A 16,624-nucleotide genomic window follows, 5' to 3' on the forward strand; every position below is an offset into this window, starting at 1 on the left:
TTACCGCTTTCGCTCAGCCCCTCTTATAGCGTTGTTAGTTGCAGGTGAAGTTGAAGATTGATCCATGGTGGACAGGATTTTGGTTGGGATATCACAATATCTCTTATATTATTAATGCATCTATATACTTGGTAAAGGGTGGAAGACTCGGCCTTATGCCTGGTGTTTTGTTCCACTCTTACCGCCCTAGTTTCCATCATACCGGTGTTATGTTCCTGGATTTTGCGTTCTTTATGCGGTCGGGTGATTTATGGGACCCCCTTGACAGTTCGCTTTGAATAAATGTGGTGACTAGCACAAGCATGCAAGCTAGGCTTCGTGGTGTTGCTGATTTTAGTCCCTGTTCTGCTGTTATTTTGATGCCATGTAAACATGATGCTACAGAGAGATCCATGCATATTTTGAGATACTTCAGTAAGGATGTTTTGAACTTATGGTTGTTCTCTCTCCATTCATGCCCCTGGTTGTAATTATGGAGTAGTCTAGCATGTCATTTTCATGCTCTACTTTCGCTACAAAATGTTTCCTGGCAGATTATTTACATGTTATTCAATTTTGCCAAGGTTGTTGTAGTTGATCCTTGCATGCTATGAACTTGCTCTTGCCATGCTTAGCTTCACAAAAATGTCTTCTTACTGTTGGTTGCCTTGCCATGCCATGTTTTGCTCTGTAGTGAGTTGCACAAGCTCACCTACATGCCTTCGTATCGTTGTTCCTGCCATGTTTGAATCTGTAATGTAACTTGCTATGTTTACGTGGGTGCCATCATATTTTCTGTTCCTTTTTGGCTCATGGTCAGTAAAGGACATTTGATTTATGCATTTAGTAGTATCATGCCATGCCTTTGTTTGCCATGATAAGTTCCTATAGCATGTTGTTTGATAGCTCTAAACATTGCAACCTGATGTTAATTTCTGCAAAGTCTGAAACTGATATTATTTGCAATCTTGCCATGTGTGTTTGAGCATGTTTTAGTGATTTCTGGTGATAGCTCAGTGTTCATATTTTGTTATGCATTACCTGTACATCATGTCCATGTCTTTTGTTTTCATGTTGAGATGTTGTAGCATGTTGTTTTGGTGCTTGCAATATGCGTAGTTGCTGTTTTGGACACATTGTTGCTATAACTTGTATAGAGTGTGTGTGTTGAACCGTTGCTCCGTTTTGAGTGTGCTTTATATGAAACTTGCTTGATTTTGCATGTAGTTTCATATTATCATGTTGAATCCTTGTTTTGAGGTGTTTGCTTGATGTTTGGGTGCATTTTGCATTAATGCCATGTTTAACTTGTTTTGCTCATATCTTCTAGGCCGTAGCTCCGAATTAAACAAACTTTATATGTAACTTGACTAGAATCTCGTGTAGATCATCTTTGTGCATCTTAACTTGCTGTTTAACAACTTGAACATAAGGTTTATTTAGATCTGGACCAATTTCGAAATTTGCATATGAGGACTTACCGGAATTGTTATATGTTGTTACCGGCCTCATTTAAACTTGCCTTGATGTGTTGCTCTTGTTTGCATCATCCCTTGCCATGAGTAGCCTCATCTAGATTTGTCATGCATCATGCTTGTTGTGCATCATGCCTTGTTCATGTGTGGTGTGTTTACTATGTTGTGTGCTTCTTCTCGATAGTACCCGTTTCGTTGCGATCGTGAGGACTCGTTCGTCTACGCTTGGTTCGTCTTCGTGGCTTCATCTTCTTCATGGACTCGTTCTTCTTCCTAGCGGGATTTCAGGCAAGATGACCGCTACCCTGGATCTCACTACTATCATTGCTATGCTAGTTGTTTCGTTCTATCGCTATGCTGCGCTACCTATCACCTGTTTATCAAGCCATCCCAAATTGCCATGAACCTCTAACCTTTGACACCCTTCCTAGCAAACCGTTGTTTGGCTATGTTACCGCTTTCGCTCAGCCCCTCTTATAGCGTTGTTAGTTGCAGGTGAAGTTGAAGATTGCTCCATGGTGGACAGGATTTTGGTTGGGATATCACAATATCTCTTATATTATTAATGCATCTATATACTTGGTAAAGGGTGGAAGACTCGGCCTTATGCCTGGTGTTTTGTTCCACTCTTACCGCCCTAGTTTCCATCATACCGGTGTTATGTTCCTGGATTTTGCGTTCTTTATGCGGTCGGGTGATTTATGGGACCCCCTTGACAGTTCGCTTTGAATAAAACTCCTCCAGCAAGGCCCAACATTGGTTTTACCATTTGCCTCACCACCACCTACCTTTTCCCTTGGGAGTCGCCCTCTCGAGGGTCATCTTTATTTTAGCCCCCCGGGCCAATACTTGTCTAAGTGTTGGTCCAAACCGAGCGATGTCCGGCGCCCCTGGGCAACCAGGGTCTATGCCAACCCATCGTATTGCTCATCCGTTGTGCCCTAAGAACGAGATATGTGCAGCTCCTATCGGGATTTGTCAGTGCATCGGGCGGCTTTGCTGGTCTTGTTTTACCATTGTCGAAATGTCTTGTAAACCAGGATTCCGAGTCTGATCGGGTCTTCCTGGGAGAAGGTATATCCTTCATTGATCGCGAGAGCTTATCATGGGCTAAGTTGGGACACCCCTGCAGGGTATAATCTTTCAAAAGCCGTGCCTGCGGTTATAGGCAGATGGGAATTTGTTAATGTTCGGTTGTAGATAACTTGACACCAGATCCGAATTAAAACGCATCAACTGTGTGTGTAGCCGTGATGGTCTCTTCTCAGTGGAGTCCGGGAAGTGAACACGGTTTTTGGGTTATGCTTGACGTAAGTAGGAGTTCAGGATCACTTCTTGATCATTACTAGTTGACGACCGTTCCATTTGCTCTCTTCTCGCTCTTATTTGCGTATGTTAGCCACCATATATGCTTAGTCGCTGCTGCTACCTCACCACTTTACCCCTTCCTTTCCCTTTAAGCTTTGCTAGTCTTGATACCCATGGTAATGGGATTGCTGAGTCCTCATGGCTCACAGATTGCTACAACAACAGTTGCAAGTGCCGGTTATGCGATGACCATGACGCGAAAGCGACGCTTGCTTGTGTTGGAGTTCTTCTTATGCTTCTTCTTCGATCAGGGGTTAGGTTCCAGGTCGGCATCCTGGGCTAGCAGGGTGGATGTCGTTTGAGTTTCTGTTTGTGTTTCATCCATAGTCGGATGATGCTTTTATGTATTGTGATGTTGTATTCGTGTGGCATTGTATGCCTCTTGTATGTATCCCCATCTATTATGTAATGTTGATGTAATGATATCCACCTTGCAAAAGCGTTTCAATATGCGGGTCTATCCTTGGTGGGACCTTCGAGTTCCTTTTGGATAGGGTCGCATATTGGGCGTGACATGGGCCCACCATCGCTTCTCCATAGCTTGTAGGTTCATTGTTGTCTAGCAACATGACCTCCAAGACAGGATTACCATACCACTCTGAAGCAGTACGCGTCCTTGCCGACCTATGAGGTTCGGTAGTGACTTGATCCGAAGTTTCATGATTACTATCATCAGCTTCCACTTCAATTGGTGTAGGTGCCACATGAACAACTTCCTGTGCCCTGCTACACGCTGGTTGAAGTGATGGTTCAATAACCTCATCAAGTCTCCACCATCCTCCCACTCAATTCTTTCGAGAGAAACTTTTCCTCGAGAAAGGACCCGCTTCTAGAAACAATCACTTTTGCTTCCGGTTCTGAATTAGGAGGTATACCCAACTGTTTTGGGTGTCCTATGAAGATGTATTTATCCGCTTTGGGTTCGAGCTTATCAAGATGAAACTTTTTTCACATAAGCGTCGCAGCCCCAAACTTTTAAGAAACGATAGCTTAGGTTTCTCTAAACCATAGTTCACACGGTGTCATCTCAACGGAATTATGTGGTGCCCTATTAAAGTGAATGCGGTTGTCTCTAATGCCTAATCCATAAATGATAGTGGTAATTCAATAAGAGACATCATGGTATGCTCCATATCCAATAGGGTGCATCTATGATGTTCAGACACACCATCACACTATGTTGTTCCAGGCGGTATTAGTTGTGAGACAATTTCCACAATGTCTTAATTGTGTACCAAACACGTAACTCAGATATTCATCTCTATGATCATATCATAGACATTTTATCCTCTTGTCACGACAATCTTCAACTTCACTCTGAAATTACTTGAACCTTTCAATAATTCAGACTTGTGTTTCATCAAGTAAATATACTCAACATCTACTCAAATCATCTGTGAAGTAAGAACATAACGATATCCACTGCGTGCCTCAGCACTCATTGGACTGCACACATCAAAATGTATTACTTCCAACAAGTTGCTTTCTTGTTCCATCTTATTGAAAACGAGGCTTTTTAGTCATCTTGCCCATGTGGTATGATTTGCATGTCTCAAGTGATTTAGAATCAAGTGAGTCCAAATGATCCATCTGCATGGAGTTTCTTCATGCGCACATACCAATAGACATGGTCAGCATGTCTCAAACTTTTCAAAAATGAGTGAGTCCAAAGATCCATCAACATGGAGATTCTTCATGCATTTTATACCAATATGACTCAAATGGCAGTGCCACAAGCAGGTGGTACTATCATTACTATCTTATATCTTTTGGCATGAACATGGGTATCACTACGATTGAGATTCAATTAACCAATCATTTTAGGTGCAAGACCATTGAAGGTAGTAACCATTATTCTCCTTAAATGAATAACCATATTGCAATAGACATAATCCAATCATGTCAATGCTCAACGCAAACACTAAATAACAATTATTTAGGTTTAACACCGATCTCGATGGTAGAGGGAGCGTGCAATGTTTGATCACAGCAACCTTGGAAACACTTCCAACACATATCGTCACATCGCCATTAGCTAGTCTCCGTTTATTCCGTAGCCTTTTATTTTCGAGTTACTAACACTTAGCAATTGAACCGGTATCTATTACCATGGTGCTACTAGGAGTACTAGTAAAGTACACATCAATATAATGTATATCTAATATACTTCTGTCGACCTTGCCAGCCTTCTCATCTACCAAGTATCTAGGGTAGTTATGCTTCAGTGATCGTTCCCCTTATTACAGAAGCACTTAGTCTCGGGTTTGGGTTCAACCTTGGGTTTCTTCACTAGAGTAGCAACTGATTTGCCATTTCATGAAGTATCCCTTCTTGCCCTTTCCCTTCTTCAAACTAGTGGTTTCACTAACCATCAACAATTGATGCTCCTTCTTGATTTCTACTTTCGCGGTGTCAAACATCGCGAATATTTCAAGGATCATCGTGTCTATCCCTGATATGTTATAGTTCATCACGAAGCTCTAGTAGCTTGGTGGCAATGACTTTGGAGAAACATCACTATCTCATCTGGAAGATTAACTCCCACTCGATTCAAGTGATTGTTGTACCCAGACAATCTGAGTACAAGCTCAACGATTGAGCTTTTCTCCCTTAGTTTGTAGGCTAAGAATCTCGTCGGAGGTCTCATACCTCTTGACGTGGGCACGAGCCTGAAATCCCAATTTCAGCCCTTGGAACATCTCATATGTTCCGCCACGTTTCAAAAACGTCTTCGGCGCCACAATTCTAAACCGATTAACATTACTGAACTATCATGTAGTCATCAAAACGTGTATGTCAGATGTTCGCAACATCCATAGACGACGTTCGAGGTTCAGCACACCGAGCGGTGCATTAAGGACATAAGCCTTCTACGCAGCAATGAGGACAATCCTCAGTTTACGGACCCAGTCCGCATAATTGCTACAATCAACTTTCAACTAAAATTTCTCTAGGAACATATCTTAAATAGTAGAACTAAAGCGTAAGCTACGACATAATTTGCAAAGACCTTTTGACTATGTTCATGATAATTAAGTTCATCTGATTATTTAATGAACTCCCACTTAGATAGACATCCCTCTAGTCATCTAAGTGATACATGATCCGAGTCAACTAGGCCGTGTCCGATCATCACGTGAGACGGACTAGTCATCATCGGTGAACATCTTCATGTTGATCGTATCTACTATACGACTCATGTTCAACCTTTCGGTCTCTTGTGTTCCGAGGCCATGTCTGTACATGCTAGGCTCGTCAAGTCAACCTAAGTGTTTTGTATGTGTAAATCTGGCTTACACCCGTTGTATGCAAACGTTAGAATCTATCAGACCTGATCATCATGTGGTGCTTCGAAACAACGAACCTTCGCAACGGTGCATAGTTAGGGGGAACACTTTCTTGAAATTTTAATGAGGGATCGTCTTATTTATGCTACCGTCGTTCTAAGCAAATAAGATGTAAACACATGATAAACATCTCATGCAATCAAATAGTGACATGATATGGCCAATATCATTTTGCTCCTTTTGATCTCCATCTTCGGGGCGCCATGATCATCATCGTCACCGGCATGACACAATGATCTCCATCATCGTGTCTCCATGAAGTTGTCTCACCAACTATTACTTCTACTACTATGGCTAACAGTTTAGCAATAAAGTAAAGTAATTACATGGCGTTATTCAATGACACGCAGGTCATACAATAAATTAAGACAACTCCTATGGCTCCTGCCGGTTGTCATACTCATCGACATGCAAGTCGTGATTCCTATTACAAGAACATGATCAATCTCATACATCACATATATTTCATTCATCACATCCTCTTTGGCCATATCACATCACGTGGCATATGCTGCAAAAACAAGTTAGACGTCCTCTAATTGTTGTTGCAAGTTTTTACGTGGCTGCTATAGGTTTCTAGCAAGAACGTTTCTTACCTACGCCAAAACCACAACGTGATATTCCAATTGCTATTTACCCTTCATAAGGACCCTTTTCATTGAATCTGATCCAACCAAAGTGGGAGAGACTGGCACCCGCTAGCCACCTTATGCAACAAGTGCATGTCAGTCGGTGGAACCTGTCTCACGTAAGTGTACGTGTAAGGTTGGTCTGGGCCGCTTCATCCCACAATACCGTCGAAACAAGATAGGACTAGTAACGGTAAGCATATTGAACAAAATCAACGCCCACAACAACTTGTGTTCTACTCGTGCATAGAATCTACGCAATAGACCTAGCTCATGATGCCACTGTCGGGGAACGTAGCAGAAATTCAAAATTTTCTACGCATCACCAAGATCAATCTATGGAGAGACTAGCAACGAGAGAGAGAGAGGGAGTGCATCTCCATACCCTTGAAGATCACTAAGCGGAAGCGTTACAAGAACGCGGTCGGTGGAGTCGTTCACGAAGCGATTCAGATCGCGGCCGAATCCGATCTAAGCACCGAACAACGGTGCCTCCGCGTTCAACACACGTACAGCCCGGGGATGTCTCCTCCTTCTTGATCCAGCAAGGGGAGAGGAGAAGTTGAGGTAAAACTCCAACAGCACAATGGCATGGTGGTGATGGAGCTCATGGTTCTCCGGCAGGGCTTCGCCAAGCACTACGTAGGAGGAGGAGGTGTTGGAGGAGGGAGAGGGTTGCGCCAGGGGAAGGGTGCGGCTGCCCTCTCTCTCCCTCACTATATATAGGGGGAAGGGAGGAGGGGGAGGCGCCCTAGGGTTCGCTAGGGGAGGGGCGGCGGCCACAGGGGAAACCCTAGATGGGTTTGGGCGCCCCCACCCCCTAGGAAACTTGCCCCCCAAGCCGGGAGGGGCGGCTGCCCTAGGGGTGGCGCCCCCACCTCTCCTGGTTACGTGAGATGGGGTGGGAGGGGCGCTCAGCCCCTTAGTGGGCTGATGTGCCCTCTCCCCTTGGCCCATAAGGGCCCCCAACGCTTGTCGGGGCCTCCGAAACCCCTTTCGGACACGCTGGTCATCACTTGGTACCCCTGGAACAATTCCAGACTCCAATACCCTTCGTCCAATATACCGATCTTCACCTCCGGACCTTTCCGGAGCTCCTCGTCATGTCTGGGATCTCATCCGGGACTCCGAACTACCTTCGATAACCACAGACTATTTCCCATAACAACTCTAGCGTCACTGAACCTCAAGTGTGTAGACCCTACGGGTTCGGGAACCATGCAGACATGACTGAGACATTCTCCGGCCAATAACCAATAGCGGGATCTGGATACCCATGTTGGCTCCCACATGTTCCATGATGATCTCATCAGATGAACCACGATGTCGAGGATTCAATCAATCTCGTATACAATTCCCTTTGTTAATCGGTATGTTACTTGCCCGAGATTCGATCGCCGATATCCCAATACCTCATTCAATCTCGTTACCGGCAAGTCACTTTACTCGTTCCGTAATGCATGATCCCGTGACTAACTACTTAGTCACATTGAGCTCATTATTATGATGCATTACTGAGCGGGCCCAGAGATACCTCTCCGTCATATGGAGTGACAAATCCCAGTCTCGATTCGTGCCAACCCAACAGACACTTTCGGAGATACCCGTAGTGCACCTTTATAGCCACCCAGTTACGTTGTGACGTTTGGTACACCCAAAGCATTCCTACGGTATCTGGGAGTTGCACAATCTCATGGTCTAAGGAAATGATACTTGACATTAGAAAAGCTCTTAGCAAAAAAACTACACGATCTTGTGCTATGCTTAGGATTGGGTCTTGTCCATCACATCATTCTCCTATTGATGTGATCCCATTATCAATGACATCCTATGTCCATGGTCAGGAAACCATAACCATCTATTGATCAACGAGCTAGTCAACTAGAGGCTCACTAGGGACATGTTGTGGTCTATGTATTCACACATGTATTGCGGTTTCCGGTCAATACAATTATAGCATGAATAATAGACAATTATCGTGAACAAGGAAATACAATAATAACCATTTTATTATTGCCTCTAGGGCATATTTCCAACATCATATATTTAGGGGGAGACACCCAACTCATGAGTACCCTCACCCTATGAAATGCATAAAAAGAACAAACACTCTCAAAGCTACCATGTCATTCTAACCATGGTGATTTCAATGATGGAGTAGTGATTATGCACCCAAAGTTCAAATCTTTTTGTGCCATGTCACATATACTCATACATGGTGGCAGTAGCCACCGCTCTTGTCATTAGAACAATATATGAGTGGTATATGTTTTATTATTGTTGGCATAGGATTCTCGTTGCTTAATAGATTATACCTTTGCATCTTGCTACATACTGAAATCATCATCTCCTCATCATGGTTAGTAGCACAAAATAAATGCACCATACTCTTCTCAAATTCCTATATGCTTCCGGACGTCCGCTACGTACCGGACGTCCGTAAAATTCTCTCTGGTACCCTATTTCCGGTCGTCCGGTCTATCCGGACTTCTGTTTTTTTTTCTGGCCCAGGTACTGGACGTCCATAGAACACTGGTCGTCCGATCCTTTCTCTGGCACCGGGCGTCCGTAGGTCTCCGGTCGTCCGTTAAAAGCCCTCTGTTGTCCTCCGGTCGGTCGTCCGATCTATCCGATCTTCCGTGAATTCTTTTCCTGGCCCAGGCACCGGACGTCCGTAGATCTCCAATCATCCGGGCTTTCTCAGGCGCGTATATATAGCGCGGGGTGCGGTTCGGGTCAGTTTTACCCTAATTCATTCGCCGCCTCACCTCTATTCCCCACCGCCGCCGCCCATGTCTCGCGGCTCCTCACCGCGGCTGCTCGCCGCCCGTGCCCCTCACCGATGCCACGCCACTCGGGTCGTTCATGTCCCCGGCACGGCCCGCTGCCTGCTCGCCGCCCGTGCCCCTCACCGACGCCATGCCGCTTGGGTCGTCCCAATCCCCAGTGCGGCCCGCTGCCTGATTCGCTCCGGTCGCCATCTCCCTCCGCGTTCTTCACTCCAAGGTAGCACCTATCTCTTCTCCCCTCGTGCATCGATTCTTCGATCTATGGTGGTGTTGTTGATTTGGGTCTTCCTCCTCCCCTAGGCCGTGATGCCCAAGACCAAGCACTCCGCACGCAAGCAAGTCACCGGTGGGCCATCTCGCACGTCTTGTGGTGGTGGCTCCGATGACTCATAGGAGCGGGCTCATCCTCGGAAGCGCGTCGCCCGTCCTCACAGCTCTTCTAGCAACTCCTCCTTGGAGGGATCCGACTATGAGGATGAACTGGATGATTTGGAGCAGCCCGCGTTTGTTGCTGTTCGCACCTCTGCACCCAAGCCGGGAACTCGTAGGCCCACCTTCAAGCCTCCTCCTCCTCCGACGCAACCTCACGGTGATGCTCGTCATATCTCTCTTGAACCTCCTTTACCACTCGGCCGCCATGTTAAGAGGTTCAACGAGGTTTCCATCGCGTCCAATCTTAAGTTGTGTCGTGATGTTGATCAATTTACGGTTGTTAGTGACTCTCAGGACAATTGTTTTCGCACTAATGTTCAAGCTGACATCTTTACCACTATCATCATTCCTAAAGGCTTATCTCTCCATGTATGCATTGACTTAGAGCATATTCGTACTCATCCGGATAAATATCTGGGGGCTATTGAGCTCAGTGAGTCATCTAATCTTGCTGCTCCATTTGCATTTCAACATGACTTTAACCAAGCTGCCATTCATCAATTCTATGCCACATGTTATTTTGGTCCAAATAACACTGTCACTTGGATGACCTCCAACACCGTGCTCACGGCATCTTATTCTCAATTTGTTACTCCACTTGGGTTTCCTGACACCGGTTTCAAAATCCACAAGGATGACCCCAACCATAGGCCCAAGGGCATTGATGTCTGTGAGGATCTTCTCCAACCGATAGAAACTTTGTCTAACATGGAGAAACAAAAGGGTTTGAACCAAGTCTCCATTTGGTGCTCCCCTTTCTACATCATCTATCAGTGCGTCATCCGCACCATCTATCCCAAGATGGGTGACAAAGGGTCTTGCAATAGCTATTTCATTGATCTCATGCATCGCCTCTATGCATCTCCAAAGGGGAAGATAAATGTTCCTCATTTTCTATGGCATGAGATCCGTCTCGCTAGTTTTCAGCACAAGCGGGCCTTTCCTCATGCCCCCTTTCTTTAGGCTTTTATCGAGAGTGTCGCTTCATTTCCCATTGCCTGCACTCACTTGCATGAGCGATGGGTCATTCCACCTCACATGGAGGATGATTGGGTTCCTCCTCCTACTGCTACTGCTCATCGCACCGCAGCTAGTGTCCCTCCTCATACTGCTCGTTCTACTCCTTCCAGTTCTGCACCCTTTGGGCGCATTGCTCACTTTCTTGGGAAGGCTTACTCCGCAATGATGAAGATGTTCACCTTTCATTGCTCCCAAAATCACAACGTTGTCACTCGCCTAGTCACTTCCAAGAATGCTCTGAAGGCTCGTCTAAGAGACTCTGGAGTTTACGATGTGAGTGACAATGAATGTCTCCCTGGCGAGCCACCTTTTGATTTTGGTTTCCCCTCGGGTCCTGAGTGGGCTGATTTCTTTGACGAGGCTGGTGGCAGTGGTGCACATGATGATGATGATGCTCTCTGATGCTTCTATGACCCCCCCCCCTTTTGGGTATTTGATGCCAAGGGGGAGTAGGCACTATGCGAGTCCATGATATTAGCTTGTATCGAACTCATTGTTATGTTGTTATTAGCTTGTATCAAACTCATTGTTATGTTGTTATTAGCTTGTATCGAACTCATGTTATGAGATTTCATAGACTTATGTTCTATGCTATGAGTGATGAACCTATATGGATCTTGCTATGAGTGATGAACCTATATGGAGCTTATTTTGCTTATGTTGTCTTGATTATCTTGTGTACGAGATCTGGTTGTGTTGGTGTCATATTGAGGGGGAGCTCTCTCCATGCTTATTCTTTAAATTATAGCTCCACAACAAATCCTTTCGATATTTTTTTCTTGTGTGCATATATGTTGTCATCAACTACCAAAAAGGGGGAGATTGAAAGTGCAATCATGCCCTTAATCATATTTTGATGTTGATGACAACATGTATGTTGGGACTAATCATGTTTATCAAGTATATCTTAGGATTATGTCTCAAGGGCGGTGTGTGGATCATGACTACGGACATAAACATATATATACATATATCACTTGAGAGCAGAGACACAAGACAAAGACAGAAAGCTTAGACTTCTTTTTTTCAGTTTGTTCTTGAGTATACGGATCCCACACTATTAAGAGGGGGTCGATGGATTTCGTGAAAGAACTTGCTCAAACCCACTAAATTCACTCACATATCATCTCAAGATTCTTCCTCAAACTTATGCACAAACATTGGTTTGGTCCTGAGAGGTTCAGCTACCACCGGACGTCCGAAAGTCTACGGACATCTGGCCTCTCTCAGCCGATCGGGCTTCTGGCACTCACCGGTTGTCCGGTGCATCTCCATAGAACTGATATTAACGGAAGACCGGTCCCACCGGACGTCCAACAACCGGACGTCCGCTCATCTCCGGATATCCGTTGTACTTCAACATAATGATATTTGTGGATTTCCGACCTCTACGGACGTCTGGCCTCTGGATGACCGGCGCCTTCCAGACGTCCGCTGGCTGTGAAGTCCCATACCTCGTCTGTGCCCCTGGTAGATGTTCCAGCGACCGGACGACCGGCGGCCCGAGCGGATGTCCGGTCTAATCTGTGGCACCGGTCGTACGGAACCCACCGGACGTCCGTTAGACCCTGCGCACTATGTGTCTCAACGGTCTGTTTTACACCCACACTATATAGCCTTCTTCCTCTCTCGGGATAAGGTTGACCATTCACCTTGAGCTTACCAAGAACACTTTTCACACTCTCTCTCAATCCTCTACACCAGATCCTAGATCCCCAAGTGATTCGGGAACATTTGAGAGAAGTTCTCTAATCAAGTGATAGATCCACTCCTTCCCCTTCTTTGCACCAAAGGAATTTGTAATTTGAGCAAGTCTTGAGCTTTTCCCCATCGTTCTTATTACTCTTGGAGGTGGGAGACTCCTAGGCGGTAGGAGTCATTCGGTAAGGAATCAACCATTGTGATTGCCCCTGGAAAGTTTGTGAGGGTTTGGAAACCACCCCAAGGTTTACCACTAGTGGTTGAGAAACATCGTCGTGGTGTTGTCTCAAAGAGAGAATAGGGTGAGCCTTCGTGGAGTTGGTGTGCGTTCGTGGTAGCATCCACCTCTCTAAACGGTGATGTAGCTTCCCTCCAAGGAAGTGAACATCAGCATACATCCTCGTCTCACGGAGTTGCGGTTATTCCTAACCCTAACTCCCTACTTGTGGTTACTTGTCTCTTGCACTTATGTTTATCATATTGTGTTTGCTTACTCATATATTTGTGGCACTTGTTTATCTTGCCTAGCACTTAGTGTCACAATTGCAATTGTTAGGCTTACTTACATATTCCACAATATTGCCTAAAATTGTTAAGTAACAATTAAAAATTGTTGTTGTACCTATTCACCCCCCTCTAGGTCCATCTCGATCCTTTCACCCGGGAATATACATTATGCTTATTATTGCTTAGCCATGCTCGTAGACGGGGATTGGATCGTGATTCACACATGGAAGATTGAGAGTTATTTAATCATGGATAACATTAAGGTGGCAAATTTAATATACATCTAGGTGGATTGGTTGAGGCACCTGGGGAACCCAATGTTGCCTGTTTTTGGGAAATTCCGGAGTAGCCGTGTAATTTTTCCTATGGAATGCCACCCAGGCTCAAAGGGGTCATAAGATTATTCATGCTAGAAACTTCTGTGTGCAGCCACAAGCCATTATGGGCTCTGGCATAGTTGAGTAAGTTGTGTGAGCTCTTGAAGAGGTGGACTAGCAAATGTAGGGGAAAGTAGGTGTACCGGTCCGCCCAGAGTAGAGAGTTAATGTTTCAGAAAGACCATGTCTCGATCATTCGATCATGGATGTGGTTGAGTCTTGTGGGGAAAAGTGCACAAACATCTGCAGAGTGTATAAACTAATCATGGTTAGTCGTGCCCCCGGTTATGGACATCTTGAGTAACTAGTACTTGAATCTATTGATGTGATCTCAACACGTTACTTTAATTAATTTGATTTGGGTTAATGATGATACTTTTAATTGGGATTTGAGTTGGGGTTACCTTCTCAAATACTGGGCAACTTGGAGTAGTTAAATAATTTATTCCTTTGTTGTAGGGAAAAACTAGCTTTATGCAAAATCATAAACTTACAGCCTCCACCAGCCAAATATTGCATGTAGATATAGTTTTTGCATTTCATTGATTTACAGTGTAACTCTGCCAACATATTCAATGTGCTGACCTACACGACTGCAACGTCTCATGTTGCAGACTACTCAGACGACGAATAAGGTGCGATAAGTCGTTGTTTTGCACTCAGCTATGCCGTTGGAGTCGATGGACTCATTTACCTTTGAAGCTTTCGCAATTATCTAGTTTAGATGGCCTTCAGCCATGATATTTTTGCGTAATCATACTCTTTATGAGGACTCGATGTAATAAGTGTGTGATTGAAACTATGTTATAATTCCGCGAGTACTGTGTGTGTCAGCATTACCGATCCAGGGATGACATTGATGCACAGAGACTTGACTGTTTGAGGTCTGGTCGCTACAGCCATGCTCCTGGGAAGTTGCTGGGATGTGTTCCAATTTTTAGTTGCCCCGTTCCGGGCTTTAGCTGGGATGTGGGTTGTCTCTTCTATGTTTTGTGGCATGTGATAATCTTTTTTGCAGATCGGTTGTGAAATAGTACGAATGGACTCACCCCTTATGCGCAAACCACGACATTGCTTGAGACCGATTGCCCATCGTATACCGGGAAATCCCCAAAACATTCTAGCCTTCACTTCTACCGTGATTTTTAACGTAATGGACGACGCAAAGAATGTCATGCAGGTGCGCCTCCAGCCCGCCCAGGACGAAAAACCCATGTTCTATCATAATTTTTTGTCATATAAGTAGAAGCCCACTACATCTATGATGATATGTGTTTTTGTCACAATTATCATCATAGAAGTGTCACTCCCAAGACAGAAAAAGTTTTCGTTAGGACAATAATGTCACGGTTGTGTCCTTTTTTTACAGTTTGTCCATGTCCCTCTCCTTCTCCTTGGACCAACCGATGATTTGGCTATGATTTTGCACAAAAATGGCTTTTGTGCATAAAGTCGTCCATGATGGACATGTCATAGTAGCCCGACCTTTGGGAGGTTTTGACATTAGGTTCTTGGTAGCAACAAGCGTTGGTAATGAACTGGAATTCGGAATGTTGTGTCGTATTATTTTTGCAATTCTTGTACTTGAGTAGAGCAGCACTTAGAACGTGCTTCAGTTTGGTCCAAGACTGTCTCTCTTCGAATCAAAGAAACAAGCCAAGCCCTGCATGTTGTTAGTGCGATTATGACCCAGTGTTGGTTATTGCGCAAAAAATTGAAGAAATTAAGATGGATGAGATCAAACCACAAGGTCATGTATATTTTTAGCATAAAGGAGTGAATGACTTACATTTCTAAGTGTGGCATGAGATGGCTGTCCTTGTGCGGATAATTTGCAATCATGCACCAGAAGAGGTAGTCTACGATGAGGTTTTGGTCATTTTTGGATTCCATGTTGCCCCAATGCATGTGAAAAGGATTAGATTAGGCCACATTACTATGCCAAAGTTAGGGATCAGGTAAGGCCACATTAATGTGCTTTCTTGAAAAGTGAAAAGCACAACAGTGCATCATGTGAAGCAGAGTTGTGCTTTTGGAAAAGCCTAAAATGTGCTTCCTCGGAAAGTGAGAAACACAATTGTGCTTGTCGGGGGAATGACCCCGGGTACCCCAAAGGCGGCGAAACAACGCTTCAAGACATCGGGGTGGTCGATGCCCCCTCAGTTCAGCTACTCTGCCTGGCTCGCCACCCGGCTCCTCCAGTCGGCTCCCTGTCCGGTTCGCCACCCGGCTGCCGGGGCGGCTCCCCGTCCGGCTCGTCACCCGGCTGCCGGGGCGGCTCCCTGTCCGGCTGCTCCACCCGGCCTGCTCCATGGAGTCAACCGCTGCACCGACCCGACACCGACAAGATGGTCATACCCGGCGCTACTGGCGAATAGTGAAACACTGTAGCGGCGTCACTTTGCATAGTATCGCTTGTCCGTGGGCACTATTCATGAAGTGACATGTCCACCACTCCACTCACCTAGCTCACAACTTAAGCTAGCCCACTCTATATATACTAGCTCACATTCATCAATCCATCCATCCATGCTCACGTCATGAGCGCGCACACACACTCCCACGGCCACACACATGGCCCGGCTCTTTCGGCTAAAGCCATAGCCATGCACACACTTGTGCTCATATGCATACATATACGAGATCAGGTGTCCATGGCACTGATCTCAGATATAGCTTCAGAAGCAACTCTGTACTGCTACGTATATTTCACATATATATTCAGACATGCAGGAATAGGGGTATTATCTCTCCGGAAAGCCCTGAACCTGGATAAACCACCGCGTGCTACACGCATACCCGTCCCGGATATTCCACGCCAGTCTCGCCCTCACCTCAAGCCACTCCGTTGCATCTGTTGTCTCGCGGACCTCCCCGCCGACTGACGCGAGAATACCACGACAGTCTTCTGTGTTAAGCACAAATCTGCTTCCTCAAAAAAAATGAAAAGCATAGTTGTGTGCGTAAAAGCACAAACTGCGCTTTCGAAAAAGTGAAAAA

Source organism: Triticum dicoccoides, chromosome 2B, assembly GCF_002162155.2.
Source record: "Triticum dicoccoides isolate Atlit2015 ecotype Zavitan chromosome 2B, WEW_v2.0, whole genome shotgun sequence".
In the NCBI taxonomy this organism is placed as follows: Eukaryota; Viridiplantae; Streptophyta; class Magnoliopsida; order Poales; family Poaceae; genus Triticum; species Triticum dicoccoides.